The 27883-nt window shown below is 41.8% G+C and overlaps 1 protein-coding gene across 4 annotated transcripts in view; it reads right to left on the bottom strand.

Annotated features, from left to right (window-relative positions):
- Positions 1-27883, bottom strand: part of FAF1 (Fas associated factor 1) — a 302183-nt gene that overhangs the window by 100290 nt on the left and 174010 nt on the right. The window lies entirely within an intron of this gene.

The raw sequence follows: 27883 nt of genomic DNA, 5'->3' as shown, positions 1-27883 counted from the left end.
AATCTTAGAGGATCCAATTCTGTACCTTGCTCCATGAACAGACTCATTAATTTCAGCGTGAATGAAAGTACTACTCAACATAAGTACATAAACACATATATTCTCTCACAGTACAAAGCCCCATAGACTCACATCACAATGAACAGTAAACACAGCATGCAGGAGTCATTGGCCAGCAATCTTCCTCAACATTTTGCAAGTCTTCACACAGCCTTGAAAGTGTGCCATATTGCATCCCATGCTCTCAGCCGCATTGATGAACGACACTCACTGCAGGTGCCCCATGTCCTAGCACCAATCCCTGCAAAACTTGCTTTGACGCTCTTCCTCTGCTCATCCAACCCACAGGTTCCACAAACTCAAGTTTTCTTTGTCTGACTAAACTGATATCAGATATCACTCCAGTTATGCTTTAAATTTGGGCGATTACCCACCTCACCATTTGTCATGTGAGAAGTATAGTTACTGTGCAGCAATCACCATTTCAATTTCAAAGCAGAAAGCCTCTTAATGTCCTGTTTCCTTAGCATCCACGTCTCGCGTACATATAGCAAGATGCTGAAGACAGGAGGCTGCAGCGATTTCATTTTTACACTTCACGGTAACACACTTGCTTAGACTGTTGAAAGTCAGCTGAAAGTCGCTACAGCAGTGTCCCAAGTCAACTCGAAGTTGGTTCTCTAAGAGATGTTTAGCATCCATTATAGTCATAGTACCCAGGTATTTAAATTATTCAATATGCTGCTAAGGAAATAGGACACTTAGCAGCTTTCTTCCTCTTCAGATTTGGATAGAAGTATCACCTATTTAATAGACTTAGATGTCACCATTGTCTTTGTTTTTTCATCTTTAGACCTAACGTCTTCCACTACTGCTCTTTCTGGCAATTTTTGCACCCCTTCTTGCAATAATCCAATCAGGTCAATATCATCAGCAAAACACAGATGACTAATTTTTAATCCACCAATGAATATGCCCGCCTGTAAATTTCCATCAGTGGCTCATCTTAACATTTCTTCAAGAGAACAATGGAAGAGCATTGGTGATAGCATGCAGCCTTGTCTGACACCTATCCTTAAATCAAATCAACTACTTTGCTCACACCCTATTAACACTGAAGCCCTTGCACTTTCACAAAGAATTTGTATCAGCCTTGTTACATCTCCACCAAGTCTGACCAGCCACGGGATAGCTCAAAGAGGTTTGTACCTTATCCTGTCAAACACCTTAGAAAAATCCACAAAGATATGGACCACTTTCTCGCATAGCACAGGCAGACTAAATATTTGCTCCACTGTAACTCTTTTGGATCTAACCCTGGCTTGTTCTTCTGCCAGAAAGTTTTCCATCTTGAGCACAATTCTCTTCAGGATGATTGATTTTGATGGGAGTCAGGTGCCTAACCTGCTTAGGTGCTTCTGTAAATCGCTTGAGGCATCTATCAGCATCTTTAGGTGCCTAAATACCTTTGAAAATTTGGCCCTTAGATTCTTAAAAACCTAAATTGCTTAAGCGCTTTTGAAAATGTTACTCCTATGTCTTCCTCTAGTCCAGAGGGCTATAACCCCCAATACTCTACAACTATAAGATTCTCCTCTAGCTAAAATGGCAGGGATCCTGTGTTCTTTTCTGGGTTCTATCCCTAATGCTGCCTGGGTGCAGTTTAGCTGCTGATCGTTGTCTCTCTTGTTTGGGGCCCTAAACTAGCTGCAATCTCATTTCTTGGAAAATCTGAAAAAAGGTATGTCAAGAGATTTCATCATTGACTAATTTAGATAATTATCTTTCATAAAACACAGGAATATTTTTACATTCTGATCTAAAGTGGTTTATAAAAAGGTGGCTTTAAAAAAAACCTCCAAAATTTAAGAAAAATGACTAATTTAAAAAAAGTTAAAAAAAATCAGCACTTTGAAATAAATTTTGAATTCTTTTTTTAAAAATAGATACCTATTAAGAAGTGTAATTTCCATTAATATGTAGCCAAATAGTTATGTCCTCTATAGTTAACTACAAATGATTGGGCTTGATACAGGAATTACTGGGTGACATTTATGTTATGCAGGAATGTCAGATTACATTATTAGGATGATTCTTTCTGGTCTTAAAATCTATGAAGTCAACCAAAGGTTTTCAATCATTTTCTGGGCAGTTTGAACAGATCTGAAATTATCATGCTAGGTTTTGTTTGGCAACAATTTCTACCTCTGTAGAATATGACCATGGCAAAAGCTTTGGTTCTCTACCAGCATTATTGATTCGTATCAGGATGGTTCTAGATATGTGGTTTGCTACGATTCCTCTACAGAGTGATTACAGGATAGAAAAAATGTTTGCCATATCCTACAAAACACAATTACTATTTTGTTGTTTTCTTGGCCATGCGGTAATTTAAATTATATTTTTACACACACTCACACACACACCCCTCCACCCCCTAATTAGGTTGTAAAAACTTAAGGATGGTGTACATTTGATTTATCTTTAACCAAAAGCCAAGAATAAATCATAAGGCTGAGATTTCATTTACAGTAGTGAGTACAGTGGAAATGCCCTATTAATTTTTATCCACGATGCAAGCTGCTTTTATCACTTATGCGCTAGAGCTCACAAAGCTTTAATTTGCTGCAGGTTGAAGCAAGCTGATTAAGTACGCTAGTTACCAAGTGAATGCTACCCGCCCGGACTAGCCTACTGTCACATTACTGTAGCAGGGTTAAATAGCAGTTTAGTCACATTTTTAAAAAAACAACATTTACAGTCAAAAAGGATGTGACTAATAATAGTCCAGAACAAATGAAATATTAAAACAGGCATACAAGTCAAGCTCAATTATCTATGAAACTCTTGTGTCAACAGCACAAGAATTGTATTCTCCATTGTAACACTGGCATTGCCATTTTACATCTTACCTTGCATTCAGTAAGTTTATGAGATTTAAAAACAAACAACTGACAGCCACAAATTCTGAAACTTTGCCTAAGCTACCAAACTTGAAATATTATACAAAAATAATGGATAACTTAGATATGTGCTCTCACAAAAAGCAAGACCAAAAAATTAAGCCTTCCACAACAATAACCTCCCTCAAGAACTGAAGCACAAAATGGTTCTCTTTTAGAAGGTCCCTACAACACAAGTATTAAATACTCTGTTTTGTATTCTCTATGTAAAGAGCCAACCAAAGTCATAAGTTCAAGCACACAGTTCCTATAACCTTCTCCATACTTAGCCTACATGGCTGTTTGTCTATCCTGCTTCTTATTTGCAACCCCTCTATCTGAGTGCCTCTCAAAAAAAAGAGCTAAAGCAAGAAAGAGTCCCACAGCAGAGTAGCTTTCACCCTCCTCTGCAAGGGGTTGTGGGAATGTTTTTTTTTTCTTTTCAAATGTGTGTGAGAGAATTTCTCTCCCCACTTCTACTTTTTCTAAGTAGCTCTCGCTGTGCAAAGGCTAGCCTGCAGAGGCAAGTTGCATTTCATACTGAAAGTCATCCATCGGCACTGTCACTTCCTCTGGGAGTTAAATAATCTTGATCCAGTTGCCAAGAAAGCTCTTTCCTTTGCTCTCAAGAGCAGGACTCTTGCCTTATACAGTTTAATCTTTGCTGTGGACATTGTCAAAGGAAATCATTGTTTCCAAATGTTTACATAACTTAGTTTAATGCTTTGGGTGGTCTTAAAGATGAGAGCTGCTACTTTGAATGAGGAGCCAACGTAGTGAGTGGAGCATCAGGGTGATGTGCCTCAGCAGCCAGTGCTGCACAGAAGTCAGGCTTCTAAGTTTTGGACAAGTTGGAGCTTTTTTAAGGGGAATGCACTCATCCCCACGTACAGTGAGGTGCAGTAGTTCAGCTTGGAAGTCACAAAGGCATAATCATTGTATCCAAGTCATCATCCCACATGAAGGGAAACAACTTTCTTGCCAGCCTCAGATTGAAGGTGGTATTTTCAGCTGTAGCTAGTTGAGTGCCCAAGAGGATGTTCAAGTTATGAATCAAGATGACCACTGAAGAGCATCTTGAGAGTGGGAGATGTTATGGTGGTCACTAACTTTTCAAAACGTTGCCTTTTCCCTACCAGCATTAGCTCTCTCTTGCTCAGATACAGTTTCAGACACGTGCCTTTTATGCAACTGCAAATCTCAGCCAGGTTTCAGAGTAGCCGTGTTAGTCTGTATTCGCAAAAAGAAAAGGAGTACTTGTGGCACCTTAGAGACTAACCAATTTATTTGAGCATAAGCTTTCGTGAGCTACAGATCACTTCATTGGATGCATTCTGTGGAAAGTACAGAAGATCTTTTTATACACACAAACCATGAAAAAATGGGTGTTTACCACTACAAAAGGTTTTCTCTCCCCGCACCCCACTCTCCTGCTGGTAATAGCTTATCTAAAGTGATCACTCTCCTTACAATGTGTATGATAATCAAGGTGGGCCATTTCCAGCACAAATCCAGGGTTTAACAAGAATGTCTGGGGGGAGGATTGGGGTAGGAAAAAACAAGGGGAAATAGGCTTGAATAGAGACTGGGAGTGGCTAAGTCATTATGCAAGGTAACCTAAGTTAATTGTATCCAATTTGCAAATGAATTCCAATTCAACAGTCTCTCGCTGGACTCTGGTTTTGAAGTTTTTCTGTTGTAATATCGTAACTTTCATGTCTGTAATCGTGTGACCAGAGAGATTGAAGTGTTCTCCGAGTGGTTTATGAATGTTATAATTCTTGACATCTGATTTGTGTCCATTTATTCTTTTACGTAGAGACTGTCCAGTTTGACCAATGTACGTGGCAGAGGGGCATTGCTGGCACATGATGGCATATATCACATTGGTGGATTTGCAGGTGAACGAGCCTCTGATAGTGTGGCTGATGTTATTAGGCCCTGTGATGGTGTCCCCTGAATAGATATGTGGGCACAATTGGCAACGGGCTTTGTTGCAAGGATAGGTTCCTGGGTTAGTGGTTCTGTTGTGTGGTATGTGGTTGCTGGTGAGTATTTGCTTCAGGCTGGGGGGCTGTCTGTAGGCAAGGACTGGCCTGTCTCCCAAGATTTGTGAGAGTGTTGGGTCATCCTTCAGGATAGGTTGTAGATCCTTAATAATGCGTTGGAGGGGTTTTAGTTGGGGGCTGAAGGTGACGGCTAGTGGCGTTCTGTTATTTTTTTTGTTAGGCCTGTTCTGTAGTAGGTGACTTCTAGGAACTCTTCTGGCTCTATCAATCCATTTCTTCACTTCCGCAGGTGGGTATTGTAGTTGTAAGAATGCTTGATAGAGATCTTGTAGGTGTTTGTCTCTGTCTGAGGGGTTGGAGCAAATGCGGTTGTATCGCAGAGCATGGATCGTGTGGTGTGGTCAGGGTGAAAGCTGGAGGCATGTAGGTAGGAATCGTGGTCAGTAGGTTTCCGGTATAGGGTGGTGTTTATGTGACCATCGTTTATTAGCACTGTGGTGTCCAGGAAGTGGATCTCTTGTGTGGACTGGACCAGGCTGAGGTTGATGGTGGGATGGAAATTGTTGAAATCATGGTGGAATTCCTCAAGGGCTTCTTTTCCATGGGTCCAGATGATGAAGATGTCATCAATATAGCGCAAGTAGAGTAGGGGCGTTAGGGGATGCGAGCTGAGGAAGCGTTGTTCTAAGTCAGCCATAAAAATGTTGGCATACTGTGGGGCCATGCAGGTACCCATAGCAGTGCCGCTGATTTGAAGGTATACATTGTCCCCAAATGTAAAATAATTATGGGTAAGGACAAAGTCACAAAGTTCAGCCACCAGGTTAGCCGTGACATTATCGGGGATACTGTTCCTGACGGCTTGTAGTCCATCTTTGTGTGGAATGTGGTGTAGAGGGCTTCTACATCCATAGTGGCCAGGATGGTGTTATCAGGAAGATCACCGATGGACTGTAGTTTCCTCAGGAAGTCAGTAGTGTCTCGAAGATAGCTGGGAGTGCTGGTAGCGTAGGGCCTGAGGAGGGAGTCTACATAGCCAGACAATCCTGCTGTCAGGGTGCCAATGCCTGAGATGATGGGGCGCCCAGGATTTCCAGGTTTATGGATCTTGGGTAGATAGAAGATCCCAGGTCAGGGTTCCAGGGGTGTGTCTGTGCGGATTTGATCTTGTGCTTTTTCAGGGAGTTTCTTGAGCAAATGCTGTAGTTTCTTTTGGTAACTCTCAGTGGGATCAGAGGGTAATGGCTTGTAGAAAGTGGTGTTGGAGAGCTGCCGAGCAGCCTCTTGTTCATATTCCGACCTATTCATGATGACAACAGCACCTCCTTTGTCAGCCTTTTTGATTATGATGTCAGAGTTGTTTCTGAGGCTGTGGATGGCATTGTGTTCCGCACGGCTGAGGTTGTGGGGCAAGCGATGCTGCTTTTCCACAATTTCAGCCCGTGGACGTCGGCGGAAGCACTCTATGTAGAAGTCCAGTCTGCTGTCTCGACCTTCAGGAGGAGTCCACCTAGACTCCTTCTTTTTGTAGTGCTGGTAGGGAGGTCTCTGTGGATTAGTATGTTGTTCAGAGGTGTCTTGGAAATATTCCTTGAGTCAGAGACGTCGAAAATAGGATTCTAGGTCACCACAGAACTGTATCATGTTCGTGGGGGTGGAGGGGCAGAAGGAGAGGCCCCAAGATAGGACAGCTGCTTCTGCTGGGCTAAGAGTATAGTTGGATAGGTTAACAATATTATTGGGTGGGTTGAGGGAACCATTGCTGTGGCCCCTTGTGGCATGTAGTAGTTTAGAAAGTTTAGTGTCCTTTTTCTTTTGTAGAGAAGCAAAGTGTGTGTTGTAAATGGCTTGTCTAGTTTTAGTAAAGTCCAGCCACGAGGAAGTTTGGGTGGAAGGTTGGTTTTTTATGAGAGTAACCAGTTTTGAGAGCTCATTCTTTATCTTTCCCTGTTTGCTGTAGAGGATGTTGATCAGGTGGTTCCGCAGTTTCTTTGCGAGCATGTGGCAAAAGCTGTCAGCATAGTCTGTGTGGTATGTAGATTGTAATGGATTTTTTACCTTCAGTCCTTTTGGTACGATGTCCATCTGTTTGCATTTGGAAAGGAAGATGATGTCTGTCTGTATCTGTACAAGTTTTTTCATGCAGTTGACAGATTTCCACTCCATACGGCTAAATGCAGTGCCTTGCATAATGACAGGTTTCAGAGTAACAGCCGTGTTAGTCTGTATTCGCAAAAAGAAAAGGAGTACTTGTGGCACCTTAGAGACTAACCAATTTATTTGAGCATAAGCTTTCGTGAGCTATAGCTCACTTCATCGGATGCGTGCTGTGGAAAGTACAGAAGCTCTTTTTATACACATAAACCATGAAAAAATGGGTGTTTACCACTACAAAAGGTTTTCTCTCCCCCCACCCCACTCTCCTGCTGGTAATAGCTTATCTAAAGCGATCACTCTCCTTACAATGTGTACGATAATCAAATTGGGCCATTTCCAGCACAAATCCAGGTTTTCTCCCCCCCGCCCCCCACAAACCCACTCTCCTGTTGGTAATAGCTTATCTAAAGTGATCACTCTCCTTACAATGTGTATGATAATCAAGGTGGGCCATTTCCAGCACAAATCCAGGGTTTAACAAGAACGTCGGGGGGGGGGGTAGGAAAAAACAAGGGGAAATAGGGGAAATCTCAGCCAGTCACTAAGAGAGCTGGAGATAATGCTATCAGCATCAGGAATGAGATATAGAACTGGGTATTGTCCATGTATAGTTTTACATATTACGTATAAAAACGGTTCCCTTGAGGCACCACCCAAAACTGGGGCCACGTTGTGCAAGGCATTGCACATGCAAACAGTGAGAGACTGCCCATGCCTGAGGTGCTTACAGTCCAAACAGACAACAGGTGCAAAGCGGAACAGAGACAGAGAAGTGAAGTGACTTGCCCAAACTCACACAGAAGATCAATGAACAGCACCCAGGTCTCCAGACTCCAAGTCCAGTGCCATATACATCACATCATACTGCTTCACTTGAGACCACGAATTGTTACAGTTTCCACATGTGGCTTTATATAGATGTTGAACAGGATGGGTGATAGAACAGAGACTTGAAGGATTCCACAGGCGAGAGCTGTGGCAGGAGAAGACAAACTGATGGGACAACATCCTGATGTCTTGCATAACTTCAACCTGCCAGTTAATATACAACTGTCAATGCTACGCTCAGGCACTAATAGAGCTCAGAGCTGATGTATTATTTTATTGTTAAAAGAAATAATTCTACACACAAATGTTTGAAATTTAGAGACAAAAGTGAACCAAGTGTTCACCCATGCACTCAAAATTTAGGGCACCAAATATATTTTCAAATGCTAGGTACAACACTACTTCTAACTGCCAAACCCACAAACTTACCCTGGGATCTAAAAATCAAGCTGTACTTGTTCTGATCTGTGCAGAGTAAGAGGTTCTCCAAGCCAGATTCTTGTCTGGAGTCACCCAGGAAAGAGGGGAAGGATGGTCCAGTGGTTAGGGAATTAGCCAAGGACTTGGGAGATTTATGTTCAATTTCCTGCTCAGCTACAGACTCCCTGTGTGACCTCGGGCAAGTCACTTGAGCTCTCTGTGCCTCAGTTCCTCATCTATACAATGGGAACAATAGCATTTCTCTGATAAATACATTAAAGAATGTGAGATGCTCAGATACAATGGTGATGGGGGTCATGTAAGTATCCAGGGACAGAACCAAGATAATCTAATTCTTAATGCTTTAACCAGAAGTCCACCTGTTCTTTCAGTAAGAAGGTGCTATTTTTACATAGTCATTTTGCATGGCAGAACTGTGCTTCAAGGCCATGCAAGGAGAGAGTTTGTTCAAGGTGGATTCCATGAGCATGGAGGTGGGAGGGGACACAAGTTACTTACCATAACCATAGTTCTTCAAGAGTGTTGGCTCAGAATATTCAGAATTGTGGGAGCTCAGAGTCTTCTAAAGAGCAGAGTCTGTTGGGGCCACTCATTTTTCCTGTTCATGTAGGTTTCCTCAAATAGAAATGGAAGAGTGGCCCCTGCTGCCCTTCAGTTCCTTACTCTAATTCAGGGCTATTTAACCATGACTCTGATGTGCGGGGGACGGGGAGGGGGGAGGGGAAAGGAAGATGCATGCGTACTGTGCCTGTGCAGAAGCAACACTCACTAAGCAGTGTAGCTACTGATAACATCCTTCTCTTTATACATTGTGATGGCTTCTGTATATTCCCACTTGTGGGTGTTTAATAAACACAAAGGTGGATTGAGGAGTTCTATTTGAACACAGACCATAGAACTGGTCTCCAAAAGCGAGCATCAGTTCTGCCAGCTGTATCAAGAAAGCATTAGTTAAAACATGACTGCAGATTTCTTCTCCCAAGCTAGGTCTCAGATTTGGAAGTCAAGCTGAGGGAGAAAATACTGCTTACAAGAAAATACAGAGCTTCTAGCCTGCAAAATTCTCTGATGAAAACAGTGCAAAGGTATGCTATCGTAGCTGCCTTAGGCATAGCAGAATGTACTCTGATATCCAGGTGGCCAAGTTTATAACAATCACATTTGCGCTGTCCGATCTATTTGGACAGTCTTTAAGCTGTGATAGACTGGGCCCTGATCTTACCCTACTTACTACAACTTTAGCATAGATTGGTCCTATCAAGACATAAGTCTTCCTAGACATCCAAAGAATGGAGCCTGATCTCCCTTGGTGTGAATGAAACTGAGGGAAAAAAATACACCCACCCCAGTGAAATGATTCCAATGGAATCAAAAGTCACATTAGACAGAAATTTGGTGTGGGAACAAAGGCAGGACCATCTTTTTCATATGGAATACAGCATAGGGAGGATTAACTACTAGGCCAGTATCCTCTTACTAACTCTCATGGCTGATGTCATAGGTGTGAGGGATGCCCTTTTCACAGAGACACAGTCCAGAGAAAAGTCTGACAAATAGCTGGCCAGAGGCCCCATAAGCTTTATGAGAACAAGATTCCAATCACCTGGCAAAGGAAGTTCGTATTTCTCGGGCAACTGAAATGAACATGTCCCACCACAGTTACAAAAGCAAAACTAATGCATGGAGAATTCAATCTCCTTTGCCATGGCAACCACAGCAAAACAATCCATAAAAACATAGGGCTGGAAGTGACCTTGAGAGGTCATCTGTGGCACTGTGCACTGTGGCAGGACCAAGTAAACCTAGACCATCCATGATAGGTGTTTGTCCAACTTGTTTTTTAACAATGGGGATTTCACAACCCCCCTTGGTAATCTATTCCAATATTTAACTATCCATATGGTGAAAAAGTTATTCCTAATATTTAACCTTGCTACAGAATAAGCCAATTGCTTCCTGTTCTACTTTCAGTGGATCCGGAGACCAACCGATCACCTCCTCTTCATAACAGCCCTTAACATATCTGAACATTTACCAGATCCCCTCTCAGGCTTCTTTTCTCAAGACTAAATATGTCCAGTTTTTTTTTAAACTTTTCATGAAGCAATCCTTTCCATAAACCTGGATAGTGCAGGTTATATTGCTGCATCTGAGATCTATGGTCTCCCCCAGGTATAAATCGGGGGGTGGGGGGGTGTGCTGGCAGGGCCCCTTCCTCTGGAATGTATTCCTCCTCTGCAGTCTGAAACAGCCTGAAAGTAAGCGTTGATCCACATCTCTTTTACGAGGGCTGCTGAAGAAGCAAATATTGTTGATGACAACATTTAGGAAAAAATGGAAATTTGGTTTATCTTGTGCTGTTTGGTTATTCAGTAGCATATGTAATGGGGCTACTGTTGCTTTCACTTTAGCATATTTTAAGTATTTGTTAGAGGCACCTATCCCTCTTGTTCCTTTTAATAAATTTAAATAATTAAATAACCCTTGCAATGGAAGGTGGAAAGCTGAAGTGATAGTCAAATACACCCTGATCAAATTCAAACAAACACAGTTTTGACTGCTGTAATAGAAAGTCCAAGTACAAGATAATGCAACTTGAAAGTGACATTATACCATCTAGAACCCGAGTTGCTCAGATGGAGAATCTGTTCCAATTCATTAGATTAAGTTTGGTCAAAATCTCCTATATCATTTTTGGACTTCAGCAGGAAAGCCTTGTTCTAGTGGCCCCCGCAAAACAGAAGTCAAGAAGTCAACCTCAGAAACTCTGGATCTGAGTGGAGACTCACGTACAAACCCTGAGCAAAGAGATCAGGTACATTGGTAATTAGGATTTGAGTCTTCGACATCAGAACCAGGATGTCAGAGGTCAAAAGTGCCAACCCCTGTTACTACTATCAATAAAATCCTGGATCTGTCTTGTCCAACTTTCCAAAAGACCTTCTGAATCAGAGGGAACACAGAGGAACTCCTGACCCCAGGCAAGGAGAATGATTCTGTCAGTGATGCTAGATCTCAACTGCCCTTGGAGCAGACACAGAAGCAATGAACATTAATTACCCTTGGTGGCAAAGAGACCAAGCGGAAGTTTACCCCAGTTGACTTTTAAAATACATAAAGGCTAAAAAGAAATTTGACTTATTGTTCTACAGCACTCAGACAATATAGAAAATAATCCAATTAACTTATTATCAATTGAATAATTATCTTTACTTGTGTGGAATCTGTTCCAGCAGGAATTGAACAGGGAAATTTTTGCAGCAGGGCTTCCTACCTAGCTAAAGGAGAATCTGCTTTCTTTGTGTGTACTAATCCTAGTTGAAACAGATACACAACAGGCACATAACACAAAATATACACATTACTATATTCAATTTCCTTTGTGTGACTAATTCCCAGTCCTACTCAAGGCCAGACAGTGGCTAGCCTCTGCATGACCATGCAAGAGAAGGCAAACGTTCAATGAGCTGCCCTGCAGTTCCAGCAGCTTTAAAAGGAGGTGGAGTAAGGCTACAACCCCATCATCCCCACTGCAATGGACAGCAAAGTGGGACAGGTATGTCAGAAGGGGCACAAAAGAACCTCTCCAAGAGTGATGTAGCTGTTGTGTTGGTGTGTGCTGCCTGCCAGTTCATTCTGCACAATCCAACTGCAGTGCAGTCCCCCTAGTGTTCTTCGGTGTCCAAAGGGCACAATCTAGCTTTTAAAATCCAAGGAGCTCAAACCCATTCAGATCACCAAATCCTTGATCTTTTAAACAGCCAGCCACTGTCTCTAGCTTCAGTTTCCTGTAACCCTGCCATAACTAGCCAAGCAAAGTGAAGCCCTTTACTCAACTCGATGGCATTTCTCTGTCAGTCTGTAACGCGATAACTTTTGAAAACTAAGTTCAATCAATTTCAAAATTTCAGGAAACGTTCTAGGCATTGATGGGCAGAATCTAATTGATTTTGCTCACAATCAGAAAACCTAAATTTTCACTAGTGTGAGCAGTGTCCTCACTGTTGCTGAATTTGGTTAAGCCAAAACAAAAAATTTGAAAAGCTAGTAAATATAAAACTTAAATTGGTAGAAAAATCTTCTTAGTTTTTAAAATGCTTTAATCTAAAAATTTTAAACATTAACAGAATTTTAAGAAATTCTTAAGTATCTTTTGTATCTTGAAGGGAATAAGGGGGCAGAAAGAGGGACAGGTGTGAAGAGAAACCTGTCTGCTTGGGGCAGCAAGCGGACACTAGGGATGGAGATAGGGATGTGGGTGGAAAGGAGCGATGAACGGACGGACAGTCACACTGCAAAGTCAAAGTAAAATCTAAACTACTCAGGGGTCTCACAGCACCACCACCACCAGCCATCTCACCCCAAAAGAGGGAGGAAGGGCAAGAGCGGCAGAGATACATGCATTGTGTCCTCTCTCCTTCTGGAGGGACAGAATGAGTGATTCATAGCCAGTCCTATTAACCCACTTGCTCTCTCACATTCAAGTAACAGCCTAGGTTGCACCAAACCACCACTCCGATGCTCCTTCCACATTTCAAACTCTGTGCAAGCCTTTTTTTAAACCAGCAATCAAAAATGAAATAAAAATAAAAAAGGACAGGTTACACACCACAATTAGTAGTTCTGCAATTTCACATTTGAGTTCCTACAGAACTCTTGGGTGAATACCATCTAGTCCTGGTGACTTATTAATATTTAATTTATCAATTTGTTTCAATGACACCTCAATCGGGGACAGCTCCTTAGATTTGTCAACTAAAAAGAATGGCTCAGGTGTGGGAATTTTCCTCACATCCTCAGCTATGAAGACCAATGCAAAGAATTAATTTAGTTTTTCCAAAATTAGGTGTAAAGTGTGGCATAAGTAAGTAATGAAGTGTGTGACTCTATTGCTTATTTGCCCCAATATCAGTGTGCGAGTTTGTTATACTAATAGTCTGAATATTTTAGAAACCACTGCAGAGAAGAGTTATTTCAGATTATCTCAGCAAAGTAAATAAGGGTAAAATTTCACACAAAGCCCAAGTAATCACGTCCAAGCCCCAAATCCCACTCAACAGCTATTAATATAGTATATGGGTTAAAATAGAAGCAGCTGCATCTCTGGATCCTTACACAGGAGTTCAGAACCACAGGATACAGCAAAATACTACAATAACAGATTGTCAGTAGTAACCATACCGCAATTCGACACTGACTGTGGTAACAACGGCAATGATATCTCAAAGGAAAACTTCAAAGTCAGATGATTCGCTGACTGAATTCAGAACTCTGTTTATTAAAGGTTGCCATAACAGATTGCGGTACATGCATGGGGATTATATCATACGTAGGTCATGCTAGGAGTCTTTCTTCAAAACTAATGATGTGATTCAACATGGAACTGAAACTACTTGAAAGAAACTCCCTGAAATGGGACCTTCACTTGGTTGAAAACATGTTACTTTTAGTGACTAATTCATTTTCTCATAGTGAACATTTCTGCCAAACTGTTTTTGCTTCTTTATATAGGTTTCAGATCACAACATGTAATTAATAACTATGCAGAAATCAAAATGCTTATATCCAAATACCCAACAGTCAGAGGGAATACCCATGAAAATGGTTTGCACTTGCCTAATGATTATCCCTATGAAAAGAAGATCAGATCATGGATGGCTTTTTTCCTGAATACTTTAACCTCATTAAATAACAAAAAAATATAAACAGAGGCAGAGGGAGCTTTTTTAGCACCTCAGTGTGCTTATTTAACTTAAAATGTAATAATCCTACACAGGTTGTAACATCATCAACGCATTATGGTTGTGGAAATATCAGTGTCATTTCAGATGTGGGAAATTATTATTGTATGAAGCTTACAGGACCCCTCCTCTGAAGACTATCATATGCAACAGAAAAAAACATCCACTTTGACATGGAAACTTCCAGTCCTAACTATTTCACTGGACCATGTGTCTGTGCTATACTACCAGTCCAGTTTCACTGGAAGCAATATGGGGAAGGGACCACATTTTTCCTATGGTCCAAGTATGCTGAGAGCACAAGAAACATAAAACTTGTTAGTCAGTTCCCTGGATTTTCGAGACTGAGGGGTAAGTAGCATGACATCTGGGAAGAAGCATTTCCATGGCTTCCAGGCTCAGCACATGCTCTATCTCCATGTTCAGGGACTTGAAATTGTAGTGCAGGAGGGAATTCTCTTGCTCCTTGGTTTGGACAGACTGTAGTTTAAGATGTCTGGGAGGCATATTCAGTAAGAAGAAGGGATCATCAGTGATGCATACATTTCAGTAGAAAAGACAAATTCAAACATGCTTTTCTTCCCTACTCCGACAAGGTGTCTTCGTGCAAGAAATCCCTTTTCCACCACCTCTCAATGTGAATTAGGAATTTAGTGTAATCTGGAAGTTAGTGACTCCATAAACACACACATTATACATACATACATAAACAGACACATTACAATGGCTTTAAAAAAAAACTGAACAGACACTTCTCAGCAGGGCCAGATCAGGGCATAGGCACTACAGGCCTGTGCCTGGGAACTCAGCTCCTAAAGGCAAGGGATGAAATCAGAATCTCAGCTTTCAAATTACATTGCTAGCCCTCATAGTTAAGAAGAAAAAGCTTGAAAAAGTAACAAGTGCTACCGATGCAATGAAATCTGCAGCCACCAACAGCAGAGGGAGGAAGTTGTCAAACCCCACACCTACTACCAGAGCAGACTAAGCCCCTGCTGCATGTGGGTGGGGGTGGGGGGAGAGGAAGGAGAGGAGAGGTTGCCATTACAGTAGCTCTGTGGGGGGCACCCTGCTGCTGCTGGGGAGTAGTGGCTACGATCACCAGTCAAAGGAAGAGGGAGATCTTCCTGGCTCTCCCAGGTGAACAGGGAAGGGCGAGGGCAGCCAGGAAGTGGGTAGGTTGTCCTCTTGCCAGTACACTCTGGGTCACCAGGGAAGGAAGCCACACAGCTGTTACAAAATCTCTCAGTAGCTAAGGGGAAAGGGAGGCCCAGCCTCTGCAACTCTGGGGTAGTTGGGGTTGCCACTCCTGGCTCCCAGGCTGGCTAACAGACCTAGCATACCACACTGCTTTACCCTGACCATGCTGTTCCAGTGAGATTTCAAAACGGCTAGTTTTGCCCAACCCAGCAAAAAGTTAGCCAGCCAGGAAACCAGTCAGCACTGTACCTCTGAGAACAAACAGGGGCTTAGAGAAAACCAGTCCCAAACCACTGAAAAGCTGCTGCAAAGAACCAAAAAGAGGAGTCAAATGGGGGTAACGTACAAAAAAATGAAACGGTGTCTGAAGCTGAACAGGAGGGGCACTGCACAGACACTTCACGGGTAGTAGTGCATAAAACGACTAGTTGCTATGATACTATGCAGGATCCTCCACTGTAAATCACTGGAGTGCTTAGGAAGAGGAGGTTTGTACAGCTGGGGACAGAGTCACCCAGGGACAGAGGCATCTTCCAGGGAGATGGGAGAGGATAACATAATGCTACATCGTGACACACATTCTACAGAGCTGCTACTTGGTCATGGTTGCAAAAGGGCCATTCATCAACCCTTCCAGGACAACAATCTGCCTGGTTGCATAAGGATCTCACCCATAGAAGGGCAGACAGCTAGTGAGGGGAAAACAGGATTCCCCTCTGGAAGAATGATCTCTGCAAGAAACTTTCCGCAAGTACTGAGCAGCTTGCTGAGGGAACGCTGCCTGGAATTCAGCAAGGACCTTAATCAAAAGATGCACAGACCGGATTCTGGTCTAAACAGCAAAATTTGTCATGGACTTCCAGCTTGACCAACTAGAGACAATCAGGTGGAAAAGCTTGGTCAACCCAGCTTGAATAAAGGCAGAAAACAGGCTCCTGGAGGATAGAGCTTCAGCAGGAAAAAGTGGGTTAAAAAACAGCAGCTCTTCCAAGAGCAATAAACTGGAAAATGCATGGTCCAGCCACACACTTTGCTGACTAAATCAATGAGCCTTTGGACCCTTTTACCTAATGCCAGGAACAGCAAAGCAGGGCACAACCACTGGTAACTTTTCAAAAAAAAAAAAAAGGGGGGGGGGGGGGCGGGAGGGTATTAATCTGATCCAAAAGGCCCAGGGGATGATCTAGACCCAGTCCCCGCTGCCATAACATTGAAGCCACAAGGTTGCTGGCAATGAAAACTTGCCTCTGAAAAGAAAATCCAGGAAGGAGCCAGAGCTGTTTCTACAGGCAGCCTTGCACCTTCTCCTCAGCCCCCTCCCAATTCCTCAACACATCCGAAAAAGACCCCAAGCACCTTTTCCCCAGAAGTGCCCCATTTCAATTGTTGAGGCGACAAAGTGCATCTGCTACAAGAGCCCAGTAAGATTGAATTACCCTTTTAGAAATTGTACCGCATACATCTGTCTTTGTTCTGTTCTGCAACCCATCTCTAGAACCTGTCTCAGCAACCTCCGCAGGGAGATGCTCCTCAATCTTCAGAGCTCACTTCTGTCCAGGCACAAGTGACGGGGTCACGCCAGAGGGCTCCTCTGGGGTGGGAGGCTGCTCCCTAGACAACGGCAGACCACATATGGCGAGGGGGAGAGGGGAGGGGGAAAGAGAGACAATCTAAAAGTGCAGATGTAAGCTCTCTTTCCTGTTGCTCACTGGATGTTCCAGACCCTTCCCCCACTATCCTGGGATCCCACATTCTTACCAGGAGCTCAGAGCCAGCAGTGTGTTGGCAGGAACCCCTCAAAGGACCAGGATCAGCACACAGGAAACATTTAATATCTTCAGAGGTAGCAAACACTGTATAATTCACACCATCTAAGCGGTACTTTAAAATCAGGTTCAAAGGCTCTTCAGGGTTATTTAGAACCATATAAACCTGGCGTGAGAATGACATAATAATGCCTCACGTTTGGATTCTTGTAACCTAACAGAACCATCCTAACAGCAGAAACCACCTTCTCATAATGTGAGAAATCAAGACACTCGCGTCAAATTGTGAAGGGGGGTGGGGGAATATTGGAAAACTACTTAGTAGCAGGAGTAAATAAGGGAAAAACCCTGAACAAAAGACTCCTTGACCCGGGATCCCTCCTAGATCCAAACATTCACAAACTATGCCTGGGCCAGGATACTCACTGTAGATTTGCACATTCAAGAGGCAGATTTTATATTCACAGCTAGTAACCTCACCTGCACTCAGCAACACATTCTCCACAGGTCAGGAGACGGCAGGCACACATTGAACCCCATGCTTGCAGGTCAAATTGCTAAACCCATCTAAAGTGGACCCCATGGAGAAAACCCCCCTAACCACTCAAGGAAAAGGGGGGAACCAACACCACCACCAAAACAAATAAACTGCAAGGAACAAAACCAAACCAAGCCCAGACTAACAGGAACCCAGCTAGCGCACACAGAATATAACAAACACAGCCTCACTCTCAGAAGTTCCCTCAATCCCTAGAGAGAAAGAGAGTTGTGGAGGTGGCAGTAATGACTGTGAGGTATGGAACAAATGGAGGGGCAGGTGGGATGAGAGAAGGGACGGAGGACGAGGAGAAGCAATGGCAGTGGGAGAGGCTGTGCCTGTATGTTTGAGATTTGAGAATGGGCAACTACTCGTTCCACAAAACAGTTCAAGGAGAGGTTAGTTATCATGCCCACTTCTTCAGGGAGATTTTCCTACTTATGGGGGGGTCCTTGCCAACACCCAGTATAGGCCTCTGGGGAGGAAGGGAATAAGGCTGCTGCCACCCTTTATAACTTTATTGTGGTGGTTGAGGAGGTACCACAGAATCATCTGCTGGAGCAGAGGTAGTGAGTACTCTGCTCGGAGGGTGGAGGCCAAGTCCTCCCTTCTCTTGGATGGGACCCAGCTCACCTGGAGATGGGGACCACTGGTCCAGGAAGGCCCCAACTGGCATAAAGAGGGCTGGTGGCAGGTTCCCAACCAGTCCAACAAACTTCATGTGGGTAGCCCATGACACTGCCACGCCCCAAGCAGAGGCAGGGTGGTGGTGTGAGGGGGTCTCCATGTGACGTTGTACCCAGGGCTCCATATTGACCTACTCTGGCCCAGCTTTTCAGTGTGGAGCTGCACATTTGGGCTCCAACCCTACAGCTGACAATGCATGGGCAGACTGCTGCGACTGCAAAGAGACTCGTGGAATTCCACGGAAACCAATGAGTATTCAGCTTGTTTGAAAATCTGGCCACCTACCTGGGAGCCTAAATATAGATTTAAGATTTTAACTTAGTTTTAGTTCTTAATCTGACAGAGCCAAACTAATGTTTAATTAATACATGGCCTCAGAAACCCCCAGAGCACATATGACTCTGTGTTTAAAAGAAATGTTTTAAACTTTGAAAGATTAAAAGGACTTCTATGAATTAGTTTTATTTTGTTTGCTTTGCTCTTTTTAAATAGATAAAGGCCTATTAACAAGGAATTGAGACAAATTTAATTTTAAATAATTCAACCTTATTAAAGACACATCTATGAATTAAATGTGCGCTCATGTTTACAATGAACGATTGTATTCCAAACAAAGTTACATTACAATAAACTTAATTAAATGCATGATTTATAATTTGCAAGTACAAGGGTCTTTTTTCTATTTTGAGATTAGAGATGAGACAGAGATTTGATAAGTAGAAGTGAACAGCTCTGTTCATAGTCTGATGTCATTCAGTAAAATATTAGTAATGCAGTATACCGCTATACTGTTAAAAGTGAATTAACCAATTCAAGCCTCTTCCTTGCCAAATTCATTCTCTCCACCTCCCCGCCCCCCAAAAAGAATATAATTGTATGTAAACTATTTGATCCTTTGACATCAAACAGTATTAACTGAAAAACTACCCAGTGTGTTTTGGGTATTCTTTTAAAAGAGCAGAAGTGCTTTAAAAAAACAATAGTCCTTGAAATGATCTTCCTCTGGGAAATTAGTTCATTTTTGTTATACATATTCAAGACAAAAAAATATCCTGACAGGTATTCAACAGTTCATTTTAAACACTAACTGGATGAAAAAATCTCTAGGGTGGAGTGTGTTGAGATAAAATAAGCATTGGTGCTTTATAACCTGCTCACAAAGTGTTGCTGAGATAATTACTGCTGACAGCTTTATTCAAGGTTCATTTCACTTTTTCTACTATTTTTCTCTAGTTAGAAGTTCAGCAGGGCCCATGGGAAGATCCACCCCTCACACCTGTTCGGTTTCTTCATGTTACTAGGGCCAGTTTGGACATGTCACTTCAAATTAGCATTGTACCAGGGCGCTAACTGTGACAATTACTTATCACAGGGTTAACTTCTAATTCGACCACAAGAACAGTGTCAGAGTATGTAATTTAAACGTGTTAATACAGGTTGTATGAAATTCATTCTGAGAATTCTAGAGAGGTTCCCATAGTAAATCTTTGAACTATACTGAAGATTAGAATGATGGATGAATGTTATATGGGGAAAATGGGCTTACAAAAATAAAAAAAGGAGTTCTGAATTGGAAACAAATATCCTGCAAATTATAAACTCAAAGTAGTGACTGTTCTTCCTTAAGTTAGTGCTTAGGGATTGCTTTGCCCAGTTTTCTGAAATTCTTCCTCCCCAGTTTCCAAAGGCTCATACATCAAGGTACAAATCCAGTTCCTTCCTTCATGGGTGTAGTGACAGCAGAAGGCGCAGGGGTGGGGGGCATGGAGAAGGTAGCACCATGGTGCAGCGTGGAAATCAGGCCATTGGGTTCTCTTGTGCAGCAGCAGCACACAAGGGGCAAGGCATGATTAGACTAGAGAAGGATCCATTTATTCCCTCCAGCAGGGAGATTACATGAGGGACCGTGGAGGCCACTTCAACAACTGGACTGGAGCAGACCTAATGGCACAGTATCAACAGGTGCAGCACAGACTTAGGGGAGGATTCCTCCCTTCCTACAAATCAGCAGACTACCCAGCTCAGCTACTCTGGATGGGCACTGGGGTCTGCATTCACCCTACATTATTATTAGTCATCATTTGTATTACAGCACAGCCTAGAGGCAACCAGTCAGGGTCAGGACACTATTGTCCTAGGTGCTGTTCAAATGGAGTTAAAGATAACCCTTGGTTTTGGTTTGCACCGTTCAATAAAGTGGGATTAGACAAGTTAGACAATCCAGGAACAGATATTAAAATTACAAAAATAAAGTTAAAGGAAATAATTGGACAGTAATATTTACTTCAACAGAAGAGTTTACTAAGAAACTGTGTATTCAAGAGATAGAAATAAAGATAAATGCCCTTTATCACTAGTACAACCTACAACTTTTTGCTTAATTAAAAGAATCATCTTAAAAGGTGAAAAAATTCTGCCACCCTTCAAAAAAAAAAAAAATCCGTCAAGCATTTGCATCTGTTTGAAGTATAGGGTAACATGACTAAATAAATGCTAAAAGACCTGGAACACGGTTAAGTATGGACTGCAATGAGGCTAATTGTGGATCTTGAGTTAATTATTTTCCACTGATATGTTTTTTTCAATGGTCTTTTACATCAGTTTTTTTCTTCTCTCAGTATGAACCCCAAGGCAATTCAGAGGGCTAGTCTTCAAACTCTGGATGATTCATTATGTACTTCTGCCTTAGGATTTTTAGTTCAGGAAGAGAAAGCCAGGGAAATACTTTCACATCAAGTTGATGTTAATGTGCACTGACAAAGCAACAGTAGAGGAGCTTCATGTTTGTCACATCCTGCAGTCTTTAATTTAGCAAATGCTTTATACTCAAATATATGCAAATAATGACATTTCCCAAATTTCCAGTTCCTCAGAATTGCTTCCCCTAATTACACAGTGGTTAAAACTTATGAATGGAAATTGTTCAAATGGATTATTAATGGGTACACCTGTGTGAATGAAGCAATGATCCAAAACATATATATGCGCTAAAGAAGATTATAACTCACTATACGCTCCTGAAATTTTCAGAAATTGAATAAATAAATATGATTCCATCACAGCAAAATCCTAGTAAAAACAATACAAGATTATTCATAGGTAATCAGCACAGTCCATCACCTAAATTAGGGGTTCCAAACTTTTGCATAGTGTGAACCACACCAGAGAGAGATGGTCTTTTAAACAATACAGTAGCTCTTAGGTTCTGCGCCTAGGGGTGGCAAGCAGATATCATGGGGTCACAACCACCTTGCCCATCCCATATTACTAAAATGAGAGGAGAGTCCCAGCTAGATCCCAGCTAACTGAGAGGGGTTGAGAGTCGTAATAACTGAAAACAAGAGCCACCACCTTGTGACCAGCTAGCTCTCTGAGGGTATGTCTACACTGCAATTAAAAACCTGCAGCTGGCCTGTGCCAACTGACTTGGGCTAATGAGCTCGGGTTAATGGGCTGTTTAATTGCAGTGTAGACATTTGGTCTTGGGCTGAAGCCTGGACTCTAGAATCTTGCAAGGTGAGAGGTGCCAGAGCTGGGCTGCAGCCTGAGCCCAAACGTCTACACCAAAATTAAACAGCCCTTTAGTCTGAGCCCTGCAAGCCCGAGCCAGCTGGCATGGGCCAGCAATGGATGTCTAACTGCAGTGTATATACACTCTGAGGACCAGCACTACTGAACAAGTGCTCTGCAGACTACTGGTCTCAGTTAATAACACTTTGGGAACCACTAAATGCTCTCTGGTAACATGATTTACAGCACTCTATAATTCCCGGTTTGCTTACTTCACTATGGACCATACAGAACTCTTCTGCTTATCTGACAGGGATCTAGATTCTTGTTCTCATTAGGGTTACAAAAATGTTGAACATTACTAGATTCCATCCCCACCACTTTGCCTTGTATCCTCAGTAAACCTGCATTCCTTTTTAACTGTGTGAGGATAACTGAGGTAATAATACCATTGTACTGTTTCTGCTCCTGCACTACAACAAATTAGTGGGTCTTTAGTTTCTCTTATGAGTTAGATAATTGCCATGGAAGAAGGGTATAATGGTACTGTCACCACTTGTCCTGTTCACAAACTACCTCAATATTTTAAATGTTCAAAAAACATAATGAGATAGTTAATCCATTTTTAATGTGAAGAGCAATTGTTAAATAGAATAACGACCAAGTGTATAAGCAGCCAGCAACCAGTTTGATGCATCCTGACCACATATTGCCTACAGATTTCAGAGTAGCAGCCATGTTAGTCTGTATCCACAAAAAGAAAAGGAGTACTTGTGACACCTTAGAGACTAACAAATTTATTTGAGCATAAGCTTTCGTGGGCTACAGCCGACTTTATTGGATGCATGCAGTGGAAAATATAGTAGGGAGATTTTATATACACAGAGAACATGAAACAATAGGTGTTACCATGTTTCCCCATGTTTATTTCTCCCCGCTACTGTTCCTCATACATTCTTCTCAACTGCTGAAAATGGCCCACTTTGATTATTACTACAAAAAGGTTTTTTTTTTTCCTCTCTTCTGCTGGTAATAGCTCACCTTACCAGATCACTCTTGTTACAGTGTGTTGGTAACACCCATTTTTCATTTTCTCTGTATATATAAAATCTCCCTACTGTATTTTCCACTGCATGCATCTTATGAAGTGAGCTGTAGCTCATGAAAGCTTATGCTCAAATAAATTAGTTAGTCTCTAAGGTGCCACAAGTACTCCTTTTCATATTGCCTACAGATATCCAGGGATACATCTTGGGACCGGTTTTATATTCATAAAGAGTATCAACCAACTACTTGGCACATTCCTGGTCTATGGTGAGATGCCATTTACCTCACAGCTTTATACAGCTCTTTGGATAGCAAACAGAAGAGGGCCTGGATATTTTTCCAGCATTATGTAATTCCTTGGCAGACTTCAAGCACTTGTGCTAGCAAACTCTGGTTCCAACAAATGGCTCAAACACTGATAGGCCTTTTTTTGTGCCACCTCTTCCCCATGAAAATCATTATTCAGGTAATCATCCTTGAGCGTAATGAGATTTTTGCAGTGTTAGCCTTTTGACAACGTATAGTGTTACTGACTCCTTAAAAAAAAAAAAATCAATGAAAAAAGGTCATTTGTCACATACTTTTCTTTTATATAGAATATATGCAAAGGCCTTTACTCTTCCTCTGTTGTAAAAGGTTAAAGACCCTCCTAAACATTCTTTGTCTGGTAGTCTAGAAAATGCCAGCACTGAAAACGTTAAAGATACTGAATGACCAAATGTGTTCTTTTAATATTCATAGTAGACTAGTTGTCTTGTCCTACCACCAATCAAAATGCATTAGTTTTATTTATTCACTAGAATATGTACTGACTTTGCTGATTTAACAATGTAATTTTTCTAAACTTTGCAAACATTCACTAGAATAGAAGTAATTAAGTAAAAACTGGTACTTATAAAAAGTGCCTTCCATCCAAAGACCTCAAAGCATGTTACAAACATTAAGCCTTACAGTTTAAGATGGGATTTTCAAAGGCACCTTTGAAACTCAATGGGAGTTGGGTACCTAATTCCCTTAATTTTCTTTGAAAATTCTAACCTTAAATCCCAGTCCTCCTTTTATAGATGGGGAGATGGAGGCACAGATATAAAGCAAGCAGCCCAAGGTCACACAGGAAGCCTGGCAAAGCTGGGCAGAGAAGCCAGATCTCCTACCTGAGTCTTGTGCTCTGCCCGCCAGGCTATGCCTATGCTTAGTTATGTAATGCCAGTCCAGTGCACCATGATTAGAAAATCAAGTATATTTTTCCTTTTGATAGAGATAGGTAGCCATAAAAATGGATTTAATATCTACAACTTTTGCATAATTTCACCTTTTATCACTTTTAAACTGAGCTCAAAAAGTTTCCAAGGGGAAAAATTGTGGTGACACTTTAGGTGTACAAAAAGCTTCTGCTCCCCCCGCCCCCCCATTTTGCTGCTACCTTGTAATATGAACCCTCAAGCACCTTGTTGTCTACACACCGATACTACATTTCTTAACCAACCATTTTGGCCCACACTGTAGGGCAAAATGCAGGCAAAGTTCCAGCAATAGCAAACATTTTCCCTCACATATGTAGAATAACCAGATACCATAATTTTATACTCCTCACTCTTCCCATCCTATAGAGAGTATAGTGGAATCTGCTTATAATAAATTCAGTTTCAGTAAACTCCAGTTATAGAGAGGTACAATAAAAGTCCCAAACTGCTTCAATCTATTCCAATGGACTTTTTCATACCTCTTACAATTAAGTTTATATAGTTGAATTTCATTCCGACAAAAATGAGTTCTACGGTGATGATTCTTGTGGCATACTGCGATAACACATATCAAACAGGTGTTTGATGTATTCCAAGGAGATTATCACCTCCCATTCTGCTCTGTCGAACACAGGAAAAGAGAAGTTGTTACTATTAAATGGTGGGAGAGGTAGAGAAGAAGCTTTGACACCAACTCTTGCTGTTGCTTCTCTCATCAGGAAGTGAAGAGCTGGTCTTGCTATAGCTTCTTGCCACGGGAAGTGAAGATGTGACTCTTTAGAGGATCCTCCCCCTGACCACACTTTTGCCAGTGTCAACTGCAACTGCAGGGTGTGAAGAGTGGAGGTTATTTTGCCAGGCTGACCCTCTTATTTATTATTAAACTGCACTTACAGTGAAGTTTTTCTATGGAAAAATACTTCACCACAGGAGGGTTCCCCAACACCATATTTACTACAAAGAATATGACTACATTTTAAAAAATGTAATAATTATATTTAATAAGGAGAAGGCATTTCTGACACATGGGGGAAACTGAATTCCCATTCCCATGAACTAGTGACCTATCCAGGGCCAGATTAAGCCACAGGCCCATGCCTACAACCCTAACTCCTTCAGTCATGTGAGGACTTCAGAATGTAAGCTTTCATTTTAAAAATTGTTTTAGCCCGGATGGCTGTGGAGTAAAGACTGAAAACACAACCTGCATGTAACCAATAGAGTGAGGCCTATCTGAATCGGCAAAACTACTTCAGGAATCTCAGTGGTATGTAAACCCTCTGCCCTGGGGTTTCCTGCAAGCACCATCCCAGCAGGAGTCCAGTGGAGATAGGGGAGATTCTTGCTTTCCAAGGGGAGGGAAGGCCCCTGCTGCCTCATCTGTTGGGGTTATAATAGGCCTCTGTGCAGCTATCCCTGCCTCTGCAGATACAGAGGCAGAGTCATAACAATGGGGCAGCATTGTGGGAGGAGCTATGTCATGGTATGCTTAGGGACCCGATTGCTTTGATCCAGCCATAGACCTACCTACATTTAGATTCATACACATGGCCATTTTTGGTATGTTTCAGTTTGCAGGTTACATTAATATAATGATTTCAATAGAAACTGGAGGCTATGTCCAAGTTTTAACTCTCTGCAGCAATATCAGTGAATCGCTTTTTGTTTAGTAACTTCAAGCTCTCACTTCCTTTTAGGAACTTTTATGAACATGTAATTTTTACATAAAATAAACTATCATGTCTAAGAGGCATGCTTTTCAATAAAAGCATTTTGAAATACTTCAGTACATTCCATTCAGACAGTTTAAGAATGTTGACCCTGATCCTTTCTGTTTTTAAATGAAGGACAGTTCCACACTAGAAGTGCTACATCGGCACAGCTGTGCCACTGTAACGTGTCTGGTGAAGACGCTCTTTGATGACAGGAAAGCACTCTCCCATTGATATAATTACTCCACCTCCGAGAGAGGCGGAAGCTATGTTGGCAGGAGAGCGTCTCTGGCTGACATAGTGCCAGTGTGGACAGCGTTTATGTCACTGTTACTTACATCACTCGGAGGTGTGTGTCTCTCTTTTTCACACCACTGAGCAACATAAATTAGATCGACTTAAGCAGCAATGCAGACATGCCCTAATTCAGCCTCAAAGTTAAGTATGTGGACATACACAGAAGTTTACAAACTCCTAAAACTTTGTCTTAGCTCTTCAGCAAAGGGCAGGAAGTTAGTTACCTTTTGCCAGGGAAGGAAAACAAGGAAGAATGATTATAAATAGTTATTTCTCTAGCACTGATATGCATAGTGCTTTAAAATTCAAAAAATATTCTCAGGTTTCACTGTAAATCATTCGCTAACGGCTGAAGTACTTATGGACATCTCACAATTTGTTGCCCGTCTTTCCTACAATGATGAGAAAAGTTTACTATAATAGCTTACACTGATAGGAGGCCAAATCCTCTGCTGTTAGAAGCTGGTGCAGCTCCAATTGGCTGTTTTACACCAGCAGAGAATTTGGTTATTGGTGTCTTTCATCTTGAAAGATCCCCAGGTACTTTATAAGCTTAGTGAAACTAATATTCCTGGGATGGAATGTGGCAGCTATTTAACAATGCACAGCCACTCTACAAAATTTAGGACAGGAAGTGAAAAACATTGTCACCATTTAAAACTGCACAGGGAATTTAAGTCGGCAGAATGTAGTTGAAATAAAGTGGAAATCATCTAGGACAGCAGAGCTAACAACCATATTTATTATTCTCAAGAGCAGTACATACTTTGTTTTAAAATGGAGTGTGGTATCCCAAAGCATTTTTTCCATTGGAAAGTAACTGCAAGAATTGCAACACAGATTTTTCTATGTCATCTGTTAAATTTTTACTCAGCCCCTCAATATAAGTATCACAAAGATGCTTGTATTGTCTCCACTGTAACACGTAATTATATTAGAGAACTTTACAGACTGGCTGGCCAAATGGTCCTTGTTCCCCAGGGAAGCAAGAGCTTGGAGCACAGATCTCAAACCAAGGGGAAGAGAATGTACTGAGAGTAAAGTAATATGTTACTCATCAAAAATTCCAGTTATAGAAGTATATTGCCTCTGCAGGTATCTGCTGGGAGTACCTGTCTTGGTAACATAAGCCTTCAAACCATTTAGGTAACAGTGTAAACTGAAGGCTGCAAAACTCAATGCTTGGTGCAAGGGTACATATGGGACTCAGCACCTTCAGGTTTTTTTGCCATTTTAAATATCAGGGAAGAGTGCTGGCAAGTGTGGCATGTGCAGAGGTAACAACCTCCAAGAACTCCAGTTACAAGTGCATAACTTCTCCTTCCTCATTGAGAATTGCCTTCATAAACCTCAACTCTCAGGAGCTTAGCTACCAGTAACAACTCCCTGAAGGAAGATTGAGGATTATTCAAGAGTAAAAGGACTTCTCTCCAAAACTGAACATCTTACTGGACTCCTAAGTAGATAGAATAGTGCTGAGTAAATGTACAAGTTAAGCTACACATTGCAACTTTACAGATTTCATAGACAGACATTGAAACAAGCCAAAGGATGCTGTCTTATACCAAATCAAACAGGCTTTAAACAATCCACAGAATACTATCTCAGTTTTAGCAGATGGAATGCACTCAAATTCAGAGTTGAATCTCCTTTGAAATGAAACCAAATAACTTGGAAAGGACAGAACTCCTTCACAGGCCTTCAAAGTTACAATTCAATGCCCTCATGAGAAAGTGATAAACTGGGTTAAAATTCAAGTCTCCT

This window comes from Chelonia mydas, chromosome 8 (genome assembly GCF_015237465.2).
Source record: "Chelonia mydas isolate rCheMyd1 chromosome 8, rCheMyd1.pri.v2, whole genome shotgun sequence".
NCBI lineage: Eukaryota > Metazoa > Chordata > Testudines > Cheloniidae > Chelonia > Chelonia mydas.
The sequence above is the reverse complement of the archived record's forward strand: the minus strand, read 5'-3'. Positions and strand labels throughout refer to the sequence as shown.